Source organism: Tursiops truncatus, chromosome 7 (genome assembly GCF_011762595.2).
Source record: "Tursiops truncatus isolate mTurTru1 chromosome 7, mTurTru1.mat.Y, whole genome shotgun sequence".
In the NCBI taxonomy this organism is placed as follows: domain Eukaryota; kingdom Metazoa; phylum Chordata; class Mammalia; order Artiodactyla; family Delphinidae; genus Tursiops; species Tursiops truncatus.
In genome coordinates this window covers 35,568,850-35,583,282 of record NC_047040.1, presented here as the reverse complement: position 1 = coordinate 35,583,282, position 14,433 = coordinate 35,568,850, and the positions used below count along the sequence as shown (strand labels likewise).

Here is a 14,433-nt window from a genome sequence, read left to right as displayed (position 1 = left end):
AAGTCTAACAAGTGTATAGCAGTTTCCCCAAATTCCACAAACAACTAAGCAATGCCAGGTCCATTTCAAAAGTGAAAATTCCGTTAGAACCCTCTGAAGTCAGAAGCTGCCCTTTAGATGTCTGCTGTCCCCATCTCCCAGCTGGTCAATGTCCTTTTCCAGTTGGTCACTGAGTTGGGGCAATATTAGCTAAACTGCCCTGGCTAGTTGGCTTTTCTGTCTCTTTCGGCCAGGAGTTATTTCTGTCCCACAAAGAGTACCCAGCAAACCAAGCACCTTACATATATTAAAAGGAATGTAGAACTCACTTCTGGTCAGGCCAAAGAACACAGCTCCTGTAACAAAATTAAAAGCTCTGAAAATAAGAGATTCCTTCTTTTTAAGATTTATTGTATTTGTTTATAATTGTTCCTGCTTCAGAATCTCAGGGGCTTAATACTGGTGGGTCACAGTGTCCTCTCCCAGATCCATACCCTCCAATATTCCAGTTCACAGAAAAGGGGACATACTATCTCCTTTAAAGGCTTACATGGCTTTGCCCTAAAAAATATACATTGTCTGTATCAGGGATGCCAGGGCATGTTAATCACCTGCTAATCGACTTCCATTGTCACTTGGTAGCCCCTTTCCCTCTCTCTCTTTCTCCCCAGGCAGGAAGTGAACAAAGTGACATTCTTGGTAGCTCTGAAGGGCTTCGAGTTCTTTTTTCTTGTCTGCGTTGGGTCTTCATTGCTGTGCGTGGGCTTTCTCTAGTTGCGGCGAGCAGGGGCTACTCTTCGTTGCGGTGCGCATGCTTCTCGTGGTGGCTTCTCTTGTTGTGGAGCACGGGCTCGAGGCACACGGGCTTCAGTAGTTGTGGCACACGGGCTTAGTTGCTCCATGGCATGTGGGTACTCCCCGGACCAGGAATCGAACCCATGTCCCCTGCATTGGCAGGCAGATTCTTAATCACTGCACCACCAGGGAAGTCCCGGCTTCAAGTTCTGAACTTCTATATTTGTAACTCTCAAGCTGGCGTGACAGGGCCCTTGCTTTAGCTATTCAGGGATAAATATGAGAAATGGGAATAAAATTTAGAAGCACATAAATTTATTACATGCAAATCTTAGCATGTTTTGAAAAGCATGAGGCACTTAAATGGGTGAATCTGGCTGAGATGATAATTTAGCTAGAGGGTATATTTGTTACCCACTGTGTAGAGCAAATCCCCCCAAAACTTACTGGTGTAAAATAATAATAACCACTTATTATCTTTCGTGCTTCTGTGACTCAGGAATTTGGGAGTGGCTCAGTTGGGCAGCTTTGGGTCTCATAAGGTTACAGGTAAATGGTGTCGGGGACTGGGGTGATTTTGAAGGCTTTTTCATTCATATGCCTGGTACCCCAGCTGGGAAAACTCAAACAGCTGGCGGCTACAGCAAATGGGGCTCCTCCAAGTGGTCTTTCTTCCTGTTCTCTGCATCATGGCAGCTTTAGGGTATCTGGACTTCTAACATGGCTGCTCAGGCCCCCAAAGGCGCATCTTCCAAGATACAGAGTCAGGCAGAAACTGTATCATTTCTCCCAACCTAGCCACAGAAGTATCATAGGATTGCTTCCTCCTCATCCTATTTGGTAGACTAGAGTCATTAATTAATGACTTGGCTGGCCCAAGTTTAAGAAAAAGGCAATTTAGTCTCCACCTTATTTATTTATTTATTTTTTGCAGTACGCGGGCCTCTCACCATTGTGGCCTCTCCCGTTGCGGAGCACAGGCTCCGGACGCGCAGGCTCAGCGGCCATGGCTCATGGGCCCAGCCGCTCCGCGGCATGTGGGATCTTCCCGGACCGGGACACGAACCCGTGTCCCCTGCATCGGCAGGCGGACTCTCAACCACTGGGTCATCAGGGAAGCCCAGTCTCCACCTTTTTACTGCAGAAGTGTCCAAGAATTTGCAAATCTGTTTTAAAACAATCACAAAGGAAGTCAGGGAGAGAGGAGTGTCAACTGAAAATAAAAGATAAATAGCAAGGTATAAAAGCAAATCATCATAATTTCCATGGACGTTTCTTTAAAATTTGTCATGAATCAAATTCAGACCTCTAAAAACTTCTCCATATTATTTTTACCTTTTATCTAGTTTCTAATTTTTTGTTCCATAATTCTGGTTTTCCTTAACGACATCATTTTTCTTTTTAATTTATTTGATCAAATTTTGTTTTGCATCTACTATATGCTAAGCATGTGTTAAACAATACAGAAGGAAATTGATATAGTCTATGCTTTCAAGGAGTTCACAGTCAAAATTACAGTTCCCTGCGATGACTGCACCATTAGAAGCATAAACAAGGCATAGAGATGAAATAGATACGGGAAAGAAAAATAACTTGATAAAATCATACTATGTATTTTCATTCTACTTCACAGACTTGCAAAATGAGACTTTCAATTGCACCTGTTTTTAATGTGCCATAAGCTATATTGTTAATACTAATTTGGAAAGTCTTCCCTAAAGTAGTTCTTTAGTGTTAAAGTCAGACAAAGATTTCCTGGGGTTAAAACACAAAGACCTAAGCATAGGATCCTCATCTAGGGATAAATTATTGAGATGTCATTTGGTCCACCCCCCATGCATCCAAGTAAATCTCAGCCCAACCCAAATCTATGGCAACCTATCCTACTGTTGTCAAGATAGTGCTAATAGGAAGAGCTCTTACGTTGCATATGGTGAAAGATATTACTACACTGCAGGAGGTCCTGATGCACCACCAGGTATGAAAACTCTAAGAGGAAGCATGTGCAGAAAGAGGAAAGGCAGAGGACAGCACTTTCGGAAGGCTGCATCCAGAGGCTGGAAGAAGGAAGAAAGTCCCTGAAGAGACAAAGAACTGGTGATGAAAGAGTCACAAAAGTAGAGAGGAAAACAGAATCAGCACAGTACAATGTCCTGACAGCCCCAAAGGGGAGAGTTTTCATATGCAGAGGGGAGACACCCCTATGAATGAACTACAAAGGTCAAAGGGCATGAAGGCTGGGATTGGTGCTGCCCAAGTCACAGGGCAGTACCAGGAGGTCACTGGTGATCTTCACATCCCAGATTCAGTCAAGTGGTGGACAAGCAGCTCACATCTCCCGGATTACCCAGCACACGGTCACTGGCCAAGCGGCCTTATGGCACTACCGGGATTGCATGCAAATCCTCAGCGCAGTTCAACAACTATGCATTTGAACAGCTACTGTGTCTCTGGCAACTTTAAATGGCTCCACACTCCCCACCAAAGAGATTTAACTCCTTAGCCCAGTATTCATTGCTTCAGATATTATTTAACCTGGTTCATCAACTACTAGGTTCTCATATGCACACTTTGATTATGCTAGAAAAATCTCATGCCTAAATTTTTATTTCTTTCTTGCCACCAGGCAAGAAGTCCAAAGAGGCTAATTCAAAGATTCACTCTTGGTAAGGATGTGTTTTACGAACAGAGACTGTTTAGATAAAAATTTTATGCAGAATTCAGGAAAAAAATCATCTGGTTAAAGAACATCAGATGAGAGGGCGAGGAGCTGATTGCCCAGAAGAGGTCTTAATTGCCTTAAAGTTTATCAGAAAATTGCTTAAGCACTTGTCAGGAATGCTCATTTCTTTCCAGAAGAAAGCTGGTTGTGAACTGTCTCACATACAAAAACCATTTTATTTCAGACCGAGTTTGGGACAATTTCCCCCCCCATCTATTTACCCTTCCTTATGAACATTTCACGCTTTCTCAGCATGTGCCTGTGTGATCACGTCTTGTTGCTTCAGGCCAAGATCAAATGTTCTCTCCTCCTAATAATGTTTTCCTTCCATCCTAAACTCCAGTTCTTTTATTGTACCTCTCTTACTTTTTATTGTTGCTTGTATTCATATCTCCTACTTTAATTATAAGAAATTGTATCTTTTCCTTTGCATATAGTCATTAATATTCAATGAAGGTGGAATAATAAGTGTATATAACTAAATTCATAGTGTATGCAATCTTCAATATACTGTACTTCAAGGAAATATTTCACGGTCTCAATTAACTGTTGCACTAGATTAGATTCAGTGGTGGATAATTGAAAACCCCAAACAACAGTGCTTTAAACAAGATACAAGTTAATTTCTCCCTCTATAATGGCAATCTGGAGGTCAGCAGTCCAGAGCTGGCATAGTGAGTCCATGATCCTTCTATCTTTTGCTCTATCCTCATCTGTGTGTGGCTTCTTCCTCATGGTTCAAGATGGATGCTTGACTTTAGCCACCACATCCTTATTGCTGCCAGCAGGAAGGGGAGAATGGCATGCCTCTTCTCTGTAAGGACACATCTCAGAAGTTGCACACAAAATTGTCAGAATGGTTAATGCACTGATAAGCCAAAGCACATCTGATTACATCCCATGAGTTATAACTTAGTTACATGTGGCACTGGTAGTAAGGGAAACAGGAACGTACACAATTTAAAAGCCATAGGTTCCACTACTAAGAAAGAAGAAAGAACAAATATTGAGGGAGATCTAGAAGTCTCTCCTTCCATAGCCTATTCTAATGTTTACCAAACCTCACTGGTCCGATTTTAATTTAAGTTATTTTTCCATACTCTAGCATATTTATTTCTCTTGTGTTCTCAGTAAATACTAAGGGACTCCATTTTTTAATAATAATAACCTTAAATTTGCCTTTGATTTATTTTATTTATTTATTTTTTTGGCTGCACCACGTAGTGTGCGTGATCTTAGTTCCCCCACCAGGCATCAAACCCGTGGCCCCTGCAGTGGAAGCACAAAGTCTTAACCACTGGAATGCCAGGGAATTCCTGAGACTCCATTTTTTAATGTAGAAAAATACAAGTTCCAAGCTCTGGGAGAACAGGTATTACATTATATAAATGTGTATTATATGTATGTATGTATATATATACATATAATAAAAAGTTGGGGACCACTTTTATGTAAAACACCATGTTTCCCAACTTTTTTGATCATGCACTGCAATCAAAAAATTTTAGGGACTTCCCTGGTGGTGCAGTGGTTAAGAATCCGCCTGCTAATGCAGCGGACACGGGTTCAAGCCCTGGTCCGGGAAGATCCCACATGCCGTGGAGCAACTAAGCCCGTGAGCCACAACTGCTGAGCCCACATGCCACAACTACTAAAGCCCTCGTGCCTAGAGCCCGTGCCCTGCAACAAGAGAAGCCACTGCAATGAGAAGCCTGCACACCACAGGAAGAGTAGCCCCTGCTCGCCACAACTAGAGAAAGCCTGTGCAAAGCAACAAAGACCCAACACAGCCAAAAATAAATAAACAAATAAATAAAAATTTAAGAAAAAAAATTTTTAACCCCTGTGATATATTTACATGTACCTATTAATATATTTTTATAAATGTATTACTATATTGTATATATTATAAAAATCCATAAAAATAAAAATTGAAGAGATTAAAACATGAATATAAATTAAAGTTCTAATATTTTCTTCCTTCACTGCAATGGACTTTCTGAGGCAAACACTCATCTAACAGATGTTAAATATCTTAACTTACGCTCTTTAGCTATCACACACATCATCATTTCAATTGAGAATTCAACCAAAACCTAACAGAGAAGGCTAGGACAAAATGCTAACAACATAAGTTGTTATATTGTTATGTCCCACATGGAAAAGAAATAACAATTGTTGAAACTCCCACATTTTGGGTCTGACAAACAAATTAAGCGTCTCGACAAAATGTCTGCATTGAAAAACCCATTCGGGCTTTTTCACAACATAGTTGAATTTGTTAAAGAGTTCAATGTCTTCTTGTTTATAAAGTTTTAATTTTACTACTATTGGGTTACTCAGATGGAATAAACAAGGAACACTGCTGTTCTGCTCATTGTGGTCATGAATTACAGGGCCCTGGAGAAGCATGGTGAGGTACTTTGGAGTCTTGATTTCAATGCGCTTTGTGTGTACTATGTATGCTCTTATACAGTCTGTATGTAGACCTTAAAGCTTTTCAAATGAAGCTATAGCTGAAGTTGCCGGACCAGTCATGTTGCATTACCCTAAGGGCAAAACCCAAAATTGACAGCTCTCACTTTGTGCTACAGAACAAAACTGAGCAATCAGGACCTAGCAAACCCCTGCTACAAAGCTACGCACCGATGTCAATTACTGAGCCTAATTATCTTGACAAAGTATACTATTCATTTAAATCTTTCATTTTCTGGAACCATAAAAGCAGTAGGGACTGCAGGAGAAAGTGATCATGCCATCTTGGAATTGCTAATATCTAAGATGTAGATTTTTGATCAGTTAGGCATGTACCCAATGCTTTAGGAATTTAAAAAAGTTTGTAAAGCAGCTTAGAGAAAGTTCAAATATGGTTTCATAAAGAGAGACTCAGAAGAGAACATGGCATAAGAGAGATGGGGGTTCTAAAATGAAATCCTGACCACATTATGATGAATAAATGTGGAGATAAAGACGTCAGTAAGGCTGCCCAGAAACCCTCTGATGAGTTTAGATTTTGAAAGAATACATATATAAATGCAAGGAAGGTCATATAACCAAGGACACAAATTGTGAAATGTATAAGAAAATTGTCAGAATCGTTAATGTGCTGATAAGCCAAAGCTTACAAAAGTGACAAAGGCAATAAAACCTATCATTTCAACTCTGTTCAGATCACAGATGTGAACAAGAAAGTAAAATGTACAATACTGGAAATGACGGTATAATGTTAGTAGATGAGAGAAGTATTTCAATGAAGGAAAATTATCTTCAAAACTTAGGAAGTCCAGCATGGATTAAAAGGGTACACAGATTTCCAAAAAGAATGGTCTGCTTAAATGAATCCTACATTCCATCTCCAGAGGACTTGCACCCCAGGATTCTAAGGGAATTGTAGGCATGATTGTGGGGTGACTTGGGGTCATCATTGAATCAAGGAGACCCTGAAGTATGTCAGGAGACTGAAACAACTAAGCCTTTGGGTTTTCAGAAGGTGGACAATATGGGGTTTGGGAGCAGATTCTAGAAACAGTAAATAAGTAGACATACTGTTGTTATCTTGCAAAATTCCAGAAAGGACTGTTAAATGGGTAGTCTGTTGTCCTTACAAAACAAAACGCTGATCTGATCAGTAGGATCTAGTGTTTACTCATAATGAGAATCCACTCCAAGTGGGTTTCATTCTCTTTTTAGTAAGGTAAATAGACAAGCAGGTAATAGGCACATACCATCAACATGGCAGAGAGGAACTCCTATAAGAGGGTCTCTTTAAATACCAACATGAGAAACAATCTTTAAAGGTATGCCACAGTGGACTTTTTTCTATTAAAAAAATTTCTTTTCTAAATATATAAGCAATTTTTTAAAGCATGTGGACACACAGTATATCTTCGACTTCAAGATGCAATTCATTGTGAGATAATGCATCAATTTAAAAACAACTTTGGGGCTGAGAAAGGGATTGTATTAAATGTATAATTCACCCTAATAAGAAGCACTAAAATATGAAAAATGTGCTTTAGAACCGAGGAAATACACACACACACAATTTACAGGATTGAAATCATACATTTTACTTACTTGGCATTTGATTATAATCTTTCACTCCGTGACATGAAAAACTCTACAAACATAGTGAAGTGGTCACACATTATAACTTATTTAATTATTACTCTATTATACTGAAATTTTAAATTATTTTTTAATAAAAAATTTTGCGATTTACTGTGAAGAAGTTTATCTGCGTTTTTATTTCCCTAGAGTACATTTCTAGAAGTGGAATTATTGAGTAAAAAGATGTTTTAAAGATTCTTGATACATAGCACTGAAGAAGGCACTCAGAAGGCTTGCACCAATCTGCATTACCACCAGCAGTGGTTTGAGAAAAAGCCCATCTTACCCTCATTCAAGATGATCTTTCCTTTTCAAATTCTTTGTTGATTTGGTAGGCAAAAACAAGCAAGAAAATAAACAAATCTCAAATTTTCTTTTTGTTTGGTTTGAATTTCACTGACTACAGTGACATTAAATGTTCTTCCATATAAATATTACTATTTGTGTTTCTTCGGTGAATTCTGTTCTTGCCTTTTATACATTTTTCTAATGGAAATTTATTACTTTCCTTGACAATTATTATGTGGTCTTTATATGTCAAAGATATAACCATTTTCTGCTCTGTTGTCATGTTTTATGATTTTTATTAAACTTTTGTGTCATTTTGTTTTAAATCTACCTATTCTTTTATTCATCTTTTTTTTAAAGTTCTTTTCTTTTTCTAAAGCTTATCCTAAGGAATGCATGCTTTTTCACTGGAACATTTAAAAAATTTATTTCAATTGTTGTATCTGATATTTGACCTTTCCTCTAGTGATTTGTTTATTCCTTTTGTTTTGGGGTAATGTTTTGCTGTTTATTTTGTGTGTGCCTGGTTTTGCTCTATAATTGTTGTTTTGATTCCTTTTATCTTCCATAGTGATTCAGAACATGGACATCCTATTTTTTTAATTTTATTTGTGGTTGCTGCTAAGTTTTTCAAACCATATGTGAACCTATATTTCACAAAATTTCAAATTCACGAATGAAACAAAACCTTTGATTCTCATTATGTGATATTAGGAATTTGGCATGTTTTTACTCTCCCTAGCCTTTCCCCCATACACTGCTGACCTTTACTGATAACAATCTTGGATTTATATCTCGAGCATTACTACTAAACTATTAGCATTTTGTTTTATAACTTTAAAATAATTTTTAATATTTCCTTTCAAAAGAATTATTTTATTTTTGCATTCAATTTTGTATGAATGTAACAGTAGTTATCTTTATTTAAATGTATGTTTATTTGGTTTCATTGCTTTCACTCACCAGCAGTTATTTTGTATTAGAACTTTAATATTTCTGGGTACTTGATATTTTATGTGATTCTCAGACAGCTAGATTTTGAAAGGCCAGAACTATAGGTGGGCCAGATGAAAGTTAACAATAAAGATGGAAAAGTAAGGATGGAGAAGTCCTTGTTTGGCAATAATTGTAAAGAAAAAGACCATGAGATTTGAGTTGCTATGATCTCAATATGGGCAAATCATGCAACGTGATGGTTTAAAAAGCTAATGAAAATATGACTGTCAGGCTGATAATGTGAGTCATAGGACAAAATGGGAGTAATTCCACTTTACTAGGTACTAGGCAGACAGTCTGGCAGGAATACTCAGTTCAGTTCTGAGCCATCTGAACATTGAAAATCTAGGAAGTCACCAGAGGGGCAGCTAAGAGAGAGAAGAGTCTGAAAAATCATGTCATGTAAAGATTGATTGAGGGAACTGGAGCTTTAACCAGGAAAAATGAGGTTTAGGAGCTATGTGGTATTCATGTACTTCTATGAGGGATAATAAAGACCCAGTGCTCCTGGAGGCAGATGCAGGTGAAGTTTCCAAGGAGAAGATGTTGACCCAATAGGAAGAAAATCCTAAAAGTCAGAGCTGTCCAAAACTGCCATGTGCTGCCTCAGACATGACCGTGCTTCCCATCCCCTCAGAGAGTGGATGACATCTGTTGAAGATGGTACAGGACCTAAATGATATTGGCAAAGAAATGGTTAATTAGAAACGTACTTGGGTTGAATACATTCCCGTGTGATTTCCCAGTTTTCTCCTCCTTGCTACACAACTGCCCCCTCTACTCCCAATACCTCTGCCAAAGAGAACTTTGCTTTCACCTACTCATTCTCTCCCCTCCTTCATCTTTAAGGAGAGTTCTGCTTTTGTGTGGCAAGTCCCTGGGCTTATACAGAGATATGAGGTCTGGAGAAGTGGAAGGAAAGTGAGAAACACTCTTGCTTGCTAGCTCAGTTTCTAGAATCACTTGGTTGATGAGAATATAGGAAAAGTGTGATTAATATTTTTAAAAGGATTGTTTCATACTCTAGAAAATTAGAGACGTGGAATGCTGTGGGAAAAGAGAAAAAAGTCAAGCTTTCTCTCTGAATGTTTGCAGGCTCTGGAGTATGAGAAGCTCTGAATATCTGCATGCTGTGGGGAAGCAGGAGAGAAGAGAAACGGGGATATGAACAAGTTTAGAAGTTGACACAGCTACTGTCCTGAAATAAAGAAGTCTGTTCTCTAGCTTGGACAAGAGTCTCATGGAACAAACAGAAGTTGAGGAGAAGCTAGAAGTTTCTGGATCCCATTTACATGGGAAAAGTCACAAGACTCCTAGTGATGAAGAACCGGAATTTTAAGTCAGATCCCTTTTCCCACTTTAAAAATTATACAAATGTTTATATATACTGGCACTAGATTTACTCATGTGGTAAAATGTGTAGGGTTGTCAGTCCACAGTGTAGATTCACTCATTCTCTAGTAATCTTTCTTTGCGTTAAGTCTAACCATGAACTCCTCGTGTGCGTGTGTGTGTGTGTGTGTGTGTGTAATTCTTCCCTATTACAAGCAAAATTTTGTTGCTCAAAGAGGGCAAAAAGGGGAAAGCAACAACCCTCTCAAATGCTGTTGTTGGGCATTGTGATGGTTAATTTTATATGTCAACTTGGCTGGGACATTGTGCCCAGATATATGGTCAAACATTATTCTGAACGTTTCTGTGAGGGCGTTTTTGATGATATTAAAATTTAAATTGGTGGACTCTTGAGTAAAGCAGATTGCCGTCCATAATGTGGGCAGACTTCTTCCAATCAGTTGAAGGCCTGACTAGAACAATAGACAGCTCTCCCAAGAAAGAGGGAATTCTGTCAGTTGACAGCCTTCAGACTTCCTTGGTCTCCAGCTGGGCCACGCTGCCAATTTTAGATTTGTCAGCCTCCATAATCACATGAGCCAATTTAAAATAAATCTCTTTTCATATAGATACACATTCTATTGGTTCTGTTTGTCTGGAGAACCTTTACTAGTGCAGGTGCGCTACACAGTGTGAGTATAAAAAGACACTCTGAATTTGAAAGGAGATCAGAGTACATGAACCTAAGACTCTGGTCCCATTCTAAGACTTTACATGCTTCTACCAGGCTTTAGAGTCCATATAGAAGTATACTGTATTTTCAACATACACAGTGTTCGTATGGACAGGGTCATAACTCACCAAAACCTTCAAAATATTTTAATCAATTTACAAATTTTTCAATTAGACAAAAATATGCACGAAGGGGTTATTCAATTGAGCAATGATAATCAGGACATATATATTATGAGTATTAGCAAAAAATGTGAATAAGTTCTTCAGTGAAAAGAAAAAACCTGGTGCATATAATAGATTTCTCATAGTTCTGTGCAGAACTTTCACTAAGAGGACACCCACCTAAAATGGATTATTCCTCATGAAATGTTACAGTGAGAATTCTTCTGTAGGAAGCATTTTGTGGATTCTTTCCAGAACATAGAGAAGATAATCTGTCTTCCAGGAATTCATTTTCAAGATGGATTATTCAATGAATGGCATCATTTGGGTACCCCATTCTGCAGTTGTCAGGAGGGGACACAATCTTTCAAAGACTGAAGTCCCTTTCATCTCTCCTCACACTGTACAACTCCACTTAAGTCTGAAGTTTTGCATCCAAAACTAAATGAGATTTTAAGACTGAGATCTGATTCATCATAATCTTTACCATGAAGAAAGATCTTTCAATTTCCTCCAAGTTAAAACAGCAATAGAGTGCCATTCCATGCAAAGCACAATGACATCATATAGATTAGGAATAATACATTTAAATAGAATTTGTATTTGGATGATATTGCCAAAATAAAGAGCAGAGGAGAACAAATGACTGTGATGAGCCATAATACACCATAAATGGGCTTTGGCTTACTGCTTACACATGAAAGACAGTCTATAAACATTAGAGTCCTTTCTAGCTATTCAAATAGCGAGAAAGTTATTCCAATCCAGTATATCACTCAGAGGTATATTAAAATTTAAATTTCTTACAGCCTTAATAGGCTTGTTTTTCGACACTGCCAGTGATCATCTCAGCTGATGAAGACTTCCATATAACTGGCAAGTTGGTTAAGTGGCCTGAAAGATCCTAGCCAAATCTAGTCTTGAGCTTTCTTCCAGGAGTCTGTGATTGGCGGGTGGGAGCCTGGGGCAACCCATTCACATTCTTGACAGTATTTCCTTTTGATCCTAAATCTATTTTTGCATTCACAGACACATAGGATAATACCTGGCTGAGGCATTAAGACCTTTAGCCCCTGTGGAAATCATAATCCTCCATCTTTTGTGCTAGAGGTCAAATTGTCTACAACAGTTTGCTCAACCAGCCAAGTCATGATGTTTGAAAACCAGGAGGACTGAGAAATGTTCAGTTTGTGCATCTGACGATCTGCTATCTGTTCTCTCGCGTAAGTGCCCAAAGGGCAAGGTCTCTGCCCACTTCAATTGATGGTACAATCCATAATATAGAGCTAGTGGCCTATGGGTGCTTAATAAACCCTATCAGGTAATTAGAGTGATGATGGGTAATTGTCTCTGATGTCGTTACCACTTGCTGAAGAATTAAACTACATTTATACTTTCAGTAATTATCTCCCATGACAAATTGTTCCCATATGGACCCAAAATTGCAATTTTAGGCTGGATTCACACGATAGCAGTGATTACTTAATTATTCTACTGTGAGCAGGGCCCAGTTCTCAAAAGAAACAACTTTCATAACTCATTAGACAAATCTTCTTTCTGCTGTAGGTATTATTACCCAATGCTTGAGGATGGAGGTGGGAGTGGGATGCAGATATTTTTACTGAAGACAGACAGCAGCGTTATAACTACCCCCACTTTCCGTAGCTATGGCACTTAAAGGTCCACATCCTTTTAATAAAGCAGTTATGGGCTTCCATGGTGGTGCAGTGGTTAAGAATCCGCCTGCCAATGCAGGGGATACGGGTTCGAACCCTGGTCTGGGAAGATCCCACATGCCGCAGAGCAACTAAGCCCATGCACCACAACGACTGAGCCTGCGCTCTAGAGCCCGCGAGCCACAACTACTGAAGCCCGCGTGCCACAACTACTGAAGCCCACGTGCCTAGAGCCCATGCTCTGCAACAAGAGAAACCACCGCAATGAGAAGCCCGCGCACCGCAACAAAAATTAGCCCCCGCTAGCTGCAACTAGAGAAAGCACGCGCGCAGCGACGAAGACCCAACGCAGCCAAAATTAAATTAATTAAATAAATAAATTAAAAAAAAAATAAAGCAGTTATATCGCTACCTCACCTCAAGTATGTAACCTCAAATAAGGGATACACACACCCATGCATTACATCAATAGCAGTTTTGAATGAACTCTGTGCAACTTTTCCCGTTGCGGAGCACAGGCTCTGGACGCGCAGGCTCAGAGGCCATGGCTCACGGGCCCAGCCGCTCCGCGGCACGTGGGATCTTCCCGGACCGGGACACGAACCCGTGCCCCCTGCATCGGCAGGCGGACTCTCAACCACTGCGCCACCAGGGAAGCCCTGTGCAACTTTAAAGAAAGAATCTGAAGGTATTGATTGGGATAAGGCACATATTGCCACCAACTCAGGCATGCTCAGCAGACCACAGCCCTACTTTCCTCTCTTCAGTTAATACCAGCAATTTCCAAATCCTCTGGATCAACTACTTACAATGTTAAGTAGGAACATTTCTATTGAGTTTCAGATTGGATGTCAATTTAGTTGGCAGGGGGAGGGAGGAGTTGCAGGGAGGGCAGTTTTTATACATACTATGGTATAAGTCGCTTAGAATCTTTAAGGAATGTTTCACTTTTAAGCATGAGGATGCATAACAATTTTTTGGTAAAAATTATTAATTCAGTAAAGAACAACTTTTGAGAAAAGGTATATACTTTTTGAAAGTGTCAAGAAGACAGGTGGCATACCTAGGAATAGATTTAAGCTGCAAACAACGGCTATACTTAAGCTTCTTTGCGTACAAAGTTTCCTGTGGTTTTCTTTTTTTCCATTGAGTCTGTAATCTTTTATGATGATCATTTTGTTAAAATGTACTGCATGCTGATTTGTATTTCTTCTGTGGAGTTGGTGCTTCCTCCATGCTAATGTTACTTTCCCTTTCTCTAGACTGATCTTGATTTGATTGAAATGATGTGCAGTCAAATGGTAGCCTAAAGATGTAAAACCTTTTCTTCCAGAATATGATGTAATCAGCTTCAGTAAGCTCCAGTGGAAATGCTAACACAAGGAGAAACACCAACCTAGAGGTCTGTAAGCAGAGGAAATATTCACCCAACATTGACCACCATTTTTGTGTCTTTGGCAAGAATATGACTCAGGTGACAGGAGTTTGGAAATGGAGCCTCAGATGGGGAAAATGCCTTTATCCAGATACTGTACTCCCTCAAGAGTCCTATATGACCCCCCCCACACACACACACATGCATGATCTTTTCATCTTTACTTCAGATAAAAGTATTCTATCCATTCTACTCTAGTTCAT

The 14,433-nt window shown here is 39.3% G+C and overlaps 1 long non-coding RNA gene across 1 annotated transcript in view; it reads right to left on the bottom strand.

The window, feature by feature from the left end:
• Positions 1-403: 403 nt before the first annotated feature.
• The window catches only part of LOC109550566 (uncharacterized), a 46,494-nt gene continuing 32,464 nt past the window's right edge, over positions 404-14,433 (bottom strand). The window contains exons 3-4 of the long non-coding RNA XR_002177108.2: positions 1,725-1,940; positions 404-1,037 (exon numbers count right to left, since the gene is read on the bottom strand). This is a non-coding gene — a long non-coding RNA (uncharacterized lncRNA). The remainder of the gene's footprint in view (positions 1,038-1,724; positions 1,941-14,433) is intronic.